Source organism: Protopterus annectens, chromosome 1.part2 (genome assembly GCF_019279795.1).
Source record: "Protopterus annectens isolate FY-2018-M chromosome 1.part2, PAN1.0, whole genome shotgun sequence".
NCBI lineage: Eukaryota > Metazoa > Chordata > Ceratodontiformes > Protopteridae > Protopterus > Protopterus annectens.
Window position 1 is genome coordinate 231,951,444 of NC_056727.1, and position 12,658 is coordinate 231,964,101.

Consider the following 12,658-nt stretch of genomic DNA (forward strand, 5'->3'; position numbering starts at 1 on the left):
TTTACGAACTAACCCTTCCTTTATGCCAAAGGTGGTATCCAGTGTGGCCCTAAACCAAACCATTCATTTGCCCACCTTTTATCCAAACCCCCAGAACAAAGGGGAAAGGCTCCTACACTCTTTGGACTTTCACAGGCAATTACGTTACTACTTGGATAAAACTAAGGCTTTCAGAAAATCTGATCAGCTCTTTGTATCCTATGCTGCAGGATCACAAGGAAAAGCCATCTCAAAACAGACCATTTTAAAATGGATAGGACATTGTATCCGTTTCTGCTACACACACCATGGGAAATCTGTGCCTGGTAACATCAGGCCCCATTCCACCAGGGCTACAGCAACATCAACAGCCTTCCACAGAGGGGTACCAACCAAGGATATTTTGGAGGCTGCAACTTGGAGTTCAGTGCACACCTTCACCAAGCACCATCACTTACCTCTATAATCTAAAACCAGAGCTGGCTTTGCCACTGCAGTTCTGCAGGGCCTACTAGCTTCTCCAAACCCTGTTTAGTTCCACCACCCATCCTTAGCTTTGGGATTCAACCCAAGTGTGATGACTGCAGCAGTGTAACACGAACATAGTACAGTTTTGTACCTACCATAAATGTAGATGTTCGAGTGTTCACACTGCTGCAGTCCAGATTACCCTCCCTCCTTCCCCTCTGAACTAGCTGGACTTATCTATACCTTTCTATCCTATACAACCTTTGTGGTGTATTTGCTTGTAACTGAAGGTATTGTTTTATTTTTATATGTATATTTTTATTTAGCAATATGTATTGCCTACCTATTGGGGGCACCTGACATCTGGGGCAAGAAAAACTGAAGAAAATTGTGTCGGATGCATCTTATATACCCCTGGCGCACCGATGTCAGGGAAGAAGCGACAGCAACCGACGCCGGACCAAAACTTTGAAACTCTGGCCGACTGCGGGACCGCCTGACGGCAGGATAACCCAAGTGTGATGACTGCAGCAGTGTGAACACTCGAACATCTACATTTATGGTAGGTACAAAACTGTACTTTATGCAATATGTATGGTGTAAGTACCGAAGATTTCTCATTGGAAAGGAAGTTGTGTAAGAGCAGCTGTGAAGCAAATAAGTTAAGTAATTCTGTTGGAAATGCACATCTATTACGGCATAAAATCATCTTTTTGAATGTTAAGATATTAAAGAACTTCGGCGCTCAAACAGTAAACAGCTCTCCCTCAATAACAATACAGACTGATAATTCATTTTCCAGTACTCTTACTGTTGGTATACAGACACTGAATTCAAACATGTTGCTTAAATTATTTAAAGATGGAATATTGTTATGTGAAGATGACTTTCTCTTTAAACTCTTTTTATATAGGAATTCAAACTGTAGCATATTAACACAACTTTGTGCTATCTGATAACTATTTAAGGACAGAAGATGTCAGTGTTGGTAGGTTGATCCCACAATAAGAGACTGTGGAATGAAATTGAAGAGATTCTGCTTGCTATAAAGTCTCTTTCTAGTCAAAAAGATAAGGGCAATGGGGGGCTTTATAACAAATGTTTCCTTATCAATTTTAAAAGTCAGATTTGTGGGCCATTTTCTGCACCAAATCCTGTTATAAATTCAGGGGAACGGATGTTGATAATAGGAGACCCAGTGTTAAGAGATGTAAAGAATTTGGTTGCTAGATTAGAGACAGATTGAGCAATGGTATCATGCTTAAAAGGATGTAGGATGAGTGACACATGAAGACTGTATGTGATGGCTGTACTACTACCAGCACGGTTATGGTTCTGGCAAGAACATATGATGATACTAGGATTAGTGAAGAAACTTTTGTAAAGTAGGTGAGGGAGATTATGGATTTGAGTAAGATTCATGGACTTAGGTTGGTGTTTTCTGGAGTTCTGATGTTGTTCCTACTTCCAATTTCTGCAATATTAAGATGAAAGCTAGGCCTTTTTGAATTAGAAGAGAATCAATGAATATATCAGTGGGTGTAATTCATATTTGGGAAGAATTCGATACAAATGTAGGATATTTTTGTAATATTTTCCATCTAGGCAAATCAGGACCGTTTGATTGGAAAACAACTAGCAATGAAAGTAAAAGTGTTTTTAGTATAGACATAGTCTTTATTTCGTGAAGATAAAATCTGCTTAAAATGCCATTTGACTAACACTTGTAGTCTCAACCACAAGTTGGCTTAATTAGAGGCACCTGTATACTGAGAGTAGTTTAATATTTCACTAATACATGAAACTTAGATTGGTGTAAATAAAAGCTGTATAATCCTGGGTTTGCTGTACATCATCTTTGTAAACTTTCTAAGAACTGTGCAGGTGTTGGTTCATTTTGTTTCCACTAAATTGTTGTTTACTTTTGCAGATATTCGTACTGAATTTCTTGCCGTATAAATAAGCAGTGAGAGTTGCATCAGAGATCTCTTTTTACCTTTTCCCTGGTATTAGCAAGGAAGATGATGCTGTATTATGTGAAATTTGTTTTGCTAGAGGCTTTGATTTAGATTTTGGGGATCTTAACCACCTTAAGTGAAGAAGTAGGAGTGGACCAGTCTATATTTGGTTGATAACTTAGTGTAACAAAAAATTATTCACAAATATAGAGGGTACTACACAAGGTAACATTTTCGATATGGTGTGATTAAATAGCAGACTGAGTCTTGTTATAACCACTCTCAGTTGGGTAGATGTGACTATTTGTGCTATGTTGAAACTGGGCTGCCTACTCCAATTATACCTAGGTATGAAGTGCTAAGAATTAAAATAAAGTAAAATTGTTATAAATTGGATTTTGCTGCATTAAATACTGCAGTTATCTTCTGGGCCTGGGAAGCATAATTTTGTTGCCAGTCTATAGGGAATAGCTGAATACAGTTTTATATTTATATTGATAATTTCATTGTTAACTTTGTTCTTTTAAGGGACAGTATCTAATAAGATGTATAGGTATGTTCCTTGGTGGAATAATAGTCTGACAAGGATTGAAACAGGAAGAAGTTGTGGAAATACTTTATGGATCATCCCACTCTTAATAGGATTCGACTCTTAATAGGATTCGTTGCTCAACTTCTAAGAAGATTTATAAGAGGAAAATTTACAGTATTAGGGGTTTATGCAAGTTTAATTTTGGTAACAAATCTGAAAGATAATCATAAGCTGTTTTCAATGCTGTGGGTTAGATGTTTCTGGTGTAAGATTTTTTGATAGGTAAACTGTTACTAAGCCTAAGAGTCTTGTTAATATTTTTGTTAATGGATTTTTTGGTGACTCTAGTATTACTACTACTAGTTGTGTAATTAAAATTCCATCTGTCAACCATGCATTCTTGAAAGAAATGGATATAAAAAGACTGTTAAATATTAACTAAACTATTCTGCTGGGCTTGATAGCCATAATGGTAATTTTTTTTGAAGGCTATTGCAACGAGTCTTGTCCCTTGCATAAATTACTTATTTTAGAGATCATTGGAAGAGGGTTATGTCCCAGATATATGGAAAGAGGCTATAGTTACACCCATTCAAAAAAGTAAATGTAGTTTGTCAACAGTCATAGACCCATATGTCTCGCGTGCAGTTTGGGCAAATGCTTTGAATGTGCATTGTGTTTACCTTTCGGTGATATGATTGATATTAGTGGGGATATATATCAATATAGTCTCATTGCCTGACTTCATGTCTGTCAAATTTGATAAGATGTTATGAACAAAATTGCAAATTTTCTATACATGAATGCACCTGATGATGTGGCCTATGTGGATTTAGGTAAGGCATTTGATTTGGTACTACATGAAGTATTTTAAAATATTTTTAGATGTATTTTTTTTCTTACCTTCTATACCATATATCCTTTTCATAATAATTTCCTCCTGTACCATGACATTTCACTTAAAAATCAACCATTTACTTGTATTTGTCAGTTTTTTTTTCTACTCAGAATATTATTACTCTATATTGTATGTTTTGTTAGACATCTTTTTGTTTTTGTCAATTAGTAGATGTTCTTCGTGTTTCACTGTTGCAGTCATCATATTTGGGTTATCCCTGCCAGGGTAGCCCTCGGCTGGCCCGAATACCAGAGACTTACTATTTCTGCATCGGTTGCTGTCACTTGAGGAATGACGTCAGGTAGTCAGTAGTATAAAGTAAGGCAGCCGATGCCATTACATCAATGTTTCTTGCCATGGAGCCCAAAGCAGAAGCAGTTTGCACGAGTGCTGGTCAGCCGCTACTTGAGTTTTCGTCTCTGAAAGCCAAGTACCCCATTGGGGATCCTGTTTTCGTGCACTAACCGATGTCAGAAAAAGTTAATAATTGTCTCGCCTGTGGAAAGCAAATACCACACCGAGACTTCCATTCTTTCTGCATCACTTGTTTAGGCTCAGATCACTACGTCCCCCGTTGTCGCTTCTGTGCTTTGTTCAACACCAGAACTATCTGTTGTCTGGCCTTTCTTGTAGTCAGATATTTTCATTTACAGTCCTCCAATTCCGATATGGCTTCGGTAAGCCATCCAACAGCAGATTTTCCAAAAAAATGTAAAGAGAAAAACAGAGACGGACTGCACAGGTCCAAACCTACCGATGACTCTTCCGTTAAGCTAGTCATCAGTCCTCTGGTACTCAGTGAGGCGCTTTTGCAGCTCCTGATGCCCGTTTCAGTTGATTTGCACGCCGCTACCGAGACCCTGTTGAAGTCCAGTATGCCGCAAAGCTCTTCTTCAACTAAGGATCCTGCGGTCATCTCTAGCTCTTCTTCGAGTAAGGATCCTTAGGTCGACTCTACCTTGGATGGGTTCGGAGCTGCTGAGCAGGCACTGGCTTCCGAGGAAGTCCTTTGCACTCCTGAATCTTGACACAAACCGATGTCTTCTTTCACGACTGCCGTTCTTTTAAAATCAACAGAGTTTCTTAGGCCCAGGGTTCGAACCACACCCAAGAAACCGACGACCCACTCTCAGGCGCCTGCTACCTTGCCTCAGTCTCAAATGCTTAAAATGGCGGAAGCCCTTATCATGCTGATCAGGGGAAGACAAGCTACCCCCTCAGAAGGGAAAAGAGATCTGTCCCCTGTAGTTTTGTCTGAACAAGAGTCAGATGAATCTGATGCATCTGACTATGAAGACATGCAACCCCTCTCCACTTATGAGGATTCTGATGCAGAGGACACCATTCCTTCAGCCTCTCCCCCAGAGGATTTTTCCTTTTGGGAAACCCTGCATACCTTAAAGGAGCATTTCCAGTGGAAGAGTCAGGACTACCCTCAGTCTAAAAAGAGACTCTGGGAATTCCTAGATTTTACGCAACACAGACCCTTGGCCATCCCCCCAGTCCTGGATGTTGTGGATGATGTTTTCCTTGAATCTAGCTTGACTCCTGACACCCTACCTCCTGCTCCCAGAAAATCAGACCAGTACTATAGAGTCCCTGACTCACACAAATATCTTTTTAAAAATCCAACAGCTGACCTTGAGATAATTTCTCAAGAGCTAAAAGTGATTAAAGCAACCTCTGCTAAGAATCCCACCCCCTCAGACAGGGATTCCCAAGCATTGGACAGATGGGGTAAAAAAGTATACACCTCAGGTACTCTTGCTATCAGGGCACTAAATTGTCAGTTCCATGTGCTAAAATTTCAGCAACATACCTTGGAACTCCTTAAATAAAAAATGTCTTCCTTTCCTGCCTGGGCAGAATCTAAAGATTTACAAGACTTAATGCATTCTGCAAGTCAAGTAACTAAACACACTTTGCACTGTGGTTTTGGCAGCAGTCACTGGCTCTGTCATTAGAAGACATGCATGGCTTAAGAACAACCCCTGCCAGACCATGTCAAATCTAAATTTTTGGATGCCCCCGTGAACAAAGATTACTTATTTGGCACTAAGGCAGAAGATGTCTTAAATATGAAATAAAAAGCAAAATCTATGCAAACAGTTAAGGATTTCTTACAGGTCCAGCCCCTTAGGTTCAGCAGGCATTGTCCCTCCAAGCACTGGGCCTTTCCTGCTCAGAGTAAACCAGCCCAGCCTAGGTCCCATAGAAACAGACCCGACCCCCCCCCCCGACAGCAGCCCCAGGGAATGCAGAGATCTAAGCAGTGGACTACCTCCACTTCAAAACGAGGGAGTTCTAAGTCACCCCTTATGGTAAGAACTCACAGTGCCTCACACCCCCGACCACCTTCACTTACTCCTAGGAGGAAAACTCTCCTTTCACTCGAGCACCTGGGCCACCATTACCAAGGACCAATGGGTTCTGAACATTGTATCTCAGGGATACACATTTTCCTTCCACACCCTTCCAACCCCAAAAGGGTTCCCAGATCTACCACCAAATCAGTGGGCAGATGCTCAAAAGCAAATCCTTTCCCTGCTCTGTATGAGGGCAGTAGAACACGTTCCTGCAGAACAGATAGGCCAAGGTTTCTACTCCAGACTTTTCCTGGTACCCAGAAAAGAGGGCACCTGGCGCCCCATCCTCTATCTATCCATTCTAAACACCTTCCTGGTGATCTCAAAATGCTCACCCTCCAGCAGCTGCTACCCATGCTCTCCAAGGACACTTGGCTAGCCACCCTAGATCTAAAAGAGGTCTGTCAGGGAATCGTGCAGGAAATATCTTCGCTTCAGGGTAGGATTTCAACACTTTTAGTTCCCTGTGCTTCCCTTTGGCTTATCTACTGCTCCCAGAGTTTTCACAAAATGTCTGGCTCCGGCCATTGCCTTTTGCAGACAAAGAAATATTCACATTTACCCATACTTAGACAGCTGCCTTATTCAGGCAGACAGCTAGGAAAAGCTGCTCAAGCACCTGGCCTTTGTAAAGACCCTACTAACCTCCCTAGGGTACACAGTCAATGAAAAGAAATCCAAACAGGTGCCCACTCAAAGGATAATCTTCCTGGGGAGCAAGTTTGGACACAGCATCCCAGATGGCATTCCTTACACCAGAGAAACAAATTTTCCTGACAGCCTACTTCTCTCAACTAGCCATTAGGCCCCAGCTATCTGCAAGGAAGATCCTGCAAGCTCTGGGGTTCATGGCGTTCTTGCATACTACTCATTCCATATGCCAGACTGTATATGAGGAAACTTCAGTGGTACCTAAAGAGCCTTTGGTGTCAACACTCTCAAGACCTGGAAACTCTTCTACCTATAATACCTTGCCTCAGAAAGGAATTTCTTTGGTGGGTGCTTCCACAACAAGGGACTGCCCTTCTCCCCACCGCCCAGACCCTCACCACAGATGCATCAGACTATGCTTGGTGTGCACACCTGGACGGCAGGTGCATACAGGGCCAATGGAGCCCACAGCAAATCCCTCTGCACATCAGTCAAAAAGAGATAATGGCTGTGCAGCATGCCTTGATAGCTTTCAAACCCCTTCTCTCTCCAGGGGTGGTTCTGATCAAAGCAGACAACACCACTGTGATGTGGTACATCAACAAGCAGGGAGAGACTCGCTTCTACCCTCTATGCATTATGGCCATGACCCTTTGGCTCACAGCCTCTTCCATGCAACTACACCTGTTAGTACAATTCCTACCAGGCTCTCTCAACTCTCTGGTAGACCAATTAAGAAACCTTTTGGACCCACATGAGTGGCAACTGAATAGAAGTACCTTCACCCTAATAACTCAGAAATGGGGAACCCCAAAGGTTGACCTCTGCCTCCCACACCAACCATCAGCTCAACAAGTTCTGCACCGGGGAGCATCACTGCATGGCTTGGGAAGTGGATGGCCTGTCCTTCCCCTGTGTCAATCTATCAGTCTATGCCTTTCCTCCCCTACCTCTCATCCCCAGGCTACTGCTCAAAATAAGGGAGGAAAAACCAAGTACCATTCTTATAGCTCCAGACTGGCCCCGACAGCACTGGTACCCCTTGCTGCGCAGCCTGTCCCTGCTACCTCCATGGCATCTTCCTCAGATTCCAAACCACCTGACCCAGAGGGAAGGGGAATTCATGCATCCCCAATTACAGACACTCAGTTTGGCAGCTTGGCTTATTCCCAAACCCAGAATCAATCTGCCATCCTCAGTAAACAGGTTCTCGATGTTATCCTTGAGGCCAGACGTCCTAGCACCAGAAAGTCTTAAGCAGATAAATGGAAAAGGTTTTGCACCTGGATCCAGGCTAAGGGAGCCAATATGGCACAGCCTCCATCCCTCTCATCCTGGGTTACTTAACTGACCCTACTACACAGTGGTGTCTCTTTGTCCTCTATAAAAATGCATGCCTCTGCTATTTCTGCTCATTTTCCCACTGAGCAGCCCCTTTTCTCACACCCTTTGATCAAGCAGTTCCTCAGAGGGGCTAGCAACTTGAGGCCCCCCCAGAAGGGCACCAACACCAGCTTGGGATCTTAACTTTGTCTTGCCCCCTTTTGATCCAGCTTCTTCTGCAGAGCTAAAATTTCTCTGCTGGAAGACAGTATTCCTTCTGGCCATCACTTCAGCCAGAAGAGTCTCTGAGCTGCAGGCACTCATGGCTGGGAACCCTTCATCATCTTCCATGCAGACAGGGTATCCCTCAGAACTAATGCATCCTTCATGCCCAAGGTGGTATCCAGTGTGGCTGTCAACCAATTAATTCATTTGCCTACCTTCAGTCCTAATCCCCAGAACAAGGGGGAAAGGATTCTTCACTCGCTAGATGTGCACAGACGGTTCAGATACTATATGGGCAGGACTAAATCCTTCAGAAAGTCTAATCAGTTGCTGGTTATTCCTGCTACAGGGGCAGAAGGCAAAGCCATCTCCAAGCAAACCATTTCCAAATGGATAGCACACTGCATCCATTTCTGCTACAAACAGCATGAAAAGCCTCCCTCCAAGGGGGTCAGGACACACTTCACCAGAGCAGCCTCCACCTCCAGCTTTCCTCAGAGGAGTTCCCACCAGAGACATCTGGAGGCTGCCACCTGGACATCTGTTCACATTTTACCAAGCATTGCCACCTGCCTCTTTTCTCCCAATCCAGGACAGGGTTTGCCTCTGCAGTCTTGCAGGGCATCCTAGCCAGCCCCTAGTTTGCTTGACTGCCTCCATCCATTTCCTCAGCTTTGGGAATGTACCCAAATGTGATGACTGCAACAGTGAAACACGAAGAACATAGTACAATTGTGTACACTCACCATAAATGTAGATGTTCGAGTGTATTCACTGTTGCATCCCCCTTTATTATCTTTCTCCTTTTATTATCATTTTTCCATGTTGTTCTCCTTTCTTTACAAGGGACATATTAGTATTTATTTTTCTCTGGTAGGGTTCTTCCACCAGAACCTGGCCTCCTACTTTGGGGGCTCCTGACAGGTTAGGGCAAGAAAATCTGATGTAATGGCATCGGCTGCCTTACTTTATACTACTGATGACCTGACTTCAGTCCTCAAGCGACAGCAACCGACACAGAAATGCTACGTCTCTGGTATTCGGGCCGACCAAGAGCTACCCTGGCAGGGATAATCCAAATGTAATGACTGCAACAGTGAATACAGTCGAACATCTACATTTATGGCAAGTGTACACAACTATACCTTTAGCTTACTTACTGCCTATATTTCTTGTATTACCCTGTAATGTGTTTACTTGTATTGTGTTGTAAAATTGTGTTTCTGCTATTGTATTGCATGTAAAGCTTTTTCCCCTGGGCCTCATTTGAAAACAGGCTTCTGGCCCAGTTGTACATCCCCGGTAAACAAATGGAAAGTAAATAAATACAATTTTGAAAAACTCAGATGTAAATATTTGTTTCTGGAAGGGTGATACATTGGTTAATCAACAGGAAATATAGAGTATGGATTAGAGGTAAATATCCTCGGTGGTGGTGCTGCGGTAGCATTGTTGCCTCGTAGCAAGACGTTGTCCCATTCGATTCTCAGCTAGAGCATCTTCTGTGTGGAGGCATGCGTGAATGGGACGTGCCTTCATTGAAGGTTGTGCGTCAGGGCTGGTAACCCGGTACGCAAAAATCCACTACCAATCATTAGCGGACCAGAGTTCCGCTGTGGCGACCTCTAACTGGGAAAAGCCGAAAGACACAACCATCCTGAATTTAGGGTCCTTATTAAGAGTATTGCACAGGAATCAGTCTTGGCTTCACTACTGTTTGGATTACTGATAGAAAATTGTCCTGCTTCTGGCAGTATGAGGCTGTGTAAGTTTGCTAATGATTTAAAGATTGGCTGTGCAGTCCCTAACATTATAGCCAACTGCTTTATACAAAAATGCCTGGACTCCTTTGACTAGTTGGGTGTTTTGCAAAGGCTTGAATTTCGGTTACAGCAAATGCACGGTTGTGCATTGTGGAGTAAGGAAACCATCATACCTGTGTGCTTTGGGTAATGAGATATGCAAAACATAAGAAATGGTTAGGGATTTGGGTATTTTGATTGATTCCTCTTTAATTTAGGATGCCTATATTAAACAAGTAATTAGGAAGTGCTATGGTCTTATTAAATGTATACTGCAATGTTTTTCTATTAGGAGCAAAAATGTTTGTGTATGTATGTGTGTCCATCAGTAATTGAATATGGTTGGTCTTTTTGTTCTTGCAATACTCAGTTTGGAGCATATACAGGAAACATTGACTAGACAGATCAGTGTTTGAGTTAATGACGTGTGCAAGCAGACTTGAGAATTTGTCTCGCTACTGTGTATTATACAGACTCATGAGGGGTGATCTAATATTGGTTTACAATGTGCAAAAGTGAAATTCTTGGTAGGCATGTTGGGTGTTTTTGTTTGTCAAGATTAAAGTTTACTTTTTTCAGGTTAAAACTGGTAGGTTGTGGAGTTCTTTACCTTTACCAGTTAGATACTCTAATGACTTAAGTTAAAGTTGGATCTTTGGTTTGTAAACCTGAAGCATTTGAACAAGTACTGTGATTAAGCAAACTCTTAAATGGATTTCTTAGGCTTTGAGTTTGGATATACGTTTACTGAGTCATTGAACAGCTTGATTAACAACCAATAAAAATTATGCTGTTGAGTTTTGCAAGCCAAGAAATAAACTACTCGTTTGACTTGGGGAAGGCATTAGGAAGAAAATTCCTGAAGTTCGCAAAGTTTCTCTTTTTAAAAAAGCTTTTCTGTCTCAGCAGTTTTTGTATTTCTGCAAGACGTTTTAACAGGTTCTGTTACACATATGAAGGAAACAAATGTAAAACAGTCGCAGCAGTTCAAGCATGGGCACTTTTTACTGAAAGGTCTCAAACGTAACAGTATTTCTCACTATTTCCATTCGGAATGAATTAAACTGTAATTTAACTTGGTGAGATTATGATGAATTAAGTTTATCAGCTGTGGCCTCAGTGCATTATGGACAAAAGGTAGCTTTCCAAGGAAACAAGATCATATAAACAAGTCTGCCCCACCATAGCTCTGAAACTTTTAGCGCAAGAAATCTGGGCATCTAAAACATTGGTGGGAAAAAGACCCAAAAATAGGGACAATGTTTAAATATTGCTCTTCTAAACTTAGAAAGTTGCTATAATAACAGGATTTGTTATGTATTTTCTGTAGGATATGGAATATGAAACTCGAATGTTTCACGTTATTTAGTGACTTCAGTCCTCATTGATTTGCCAGAAAACCACAAATGTTATGTGATACTGACCAAAAAATATGAGGCAAAAGTCTGGACATTCTGCAAAAGCTTGGACAGTTAAGAGGTATGCCCCCTTAAGAGAGTTCAGGTTTAAAAAAATTAAAATAAAAGCTACTTATTTTACTGTAGACAGGTTTGGATTGTATAGAATATCATAACAAGATGAAAAATGTAAAGGTTTCTCATAGTATCCTTTAAATGATTCTGTAGGTAATTGGAACAGTTACTCTTCAGAGAAGGTTACATATGATTTTAACACTCTTTAAGTCTTTGGTAATACCCTGATGTTCATCGTGCATACAGCTGCAGTCATAACAGATGGGTTCTCCTGCCGTCAGGCGGGTCCTCGGTCGGCCGAATTCCAAAGTCTAGGTCCGGCGTCGGTTGTCGTCACTTCTTCCCTGACGTCAGTGCGACAGGGGTATAAAAGAACCAGCCGACGCCATTTTCTTCCGTCTTTCTTGCCGCGCGGTGCCCGAAGCAGAAGCAGTTCGCAAGTGCCGGTCGGCCAGCTCCTGAGATTACAAAAAATTTGGAAAACCGAAGTCTTCTTAAAAGCTAAGTACCCCGTTGGGGAAACTTTTCTTGCCTCAGACCAATGTCAGACAAAGTTAATAATTGTATTTCTTGTGGGAAGCAAATACCGCATAAGGATTTCCATTCCCTCTGTATACCTTGTTTAGGCCCAGACCATGACGTCTCGGTCTGTCACTGTTGTGCTACATTCAACAAACGCACTATTAAGCATCGGGCGGAGTTCGCCCAGCATTTTTTTGGGAAAGCATTTAACTATACCATGTCGTCGGATACTCCGACACCGGTTTTGTCTAAAAAAACACAAAGACAAGGACCGACACTCGAGGTCCGCGACCTCTACCGACACCACGCCAAAGCCGACTACACATGGTCTGGTTCTCAGTGAGGCGCCTACGCAGCCCCTGACTACCGACGACACATCTTTAGCGGTGTCTCCTGTACCTGAGGTCGCAGGCTCCTCGGCCCACACCCCGACTACAGATACCGAAGCCACTCTTGGCGTTG

General features: G+C 42.3%; 1 protein-coding gene across 2 annotated transcripts in view; it reads left to right on the forward strand.

The window, feature by feature from the left end:
- ACTR2 (actin related protein 2) overlaps positions 1–12,658 on the forward strand; it is an 848,078-nt gene that overhangs the window by 465,167 nt on the left and 370,253 nt on the right. The window lies entirely within an intron of this gene.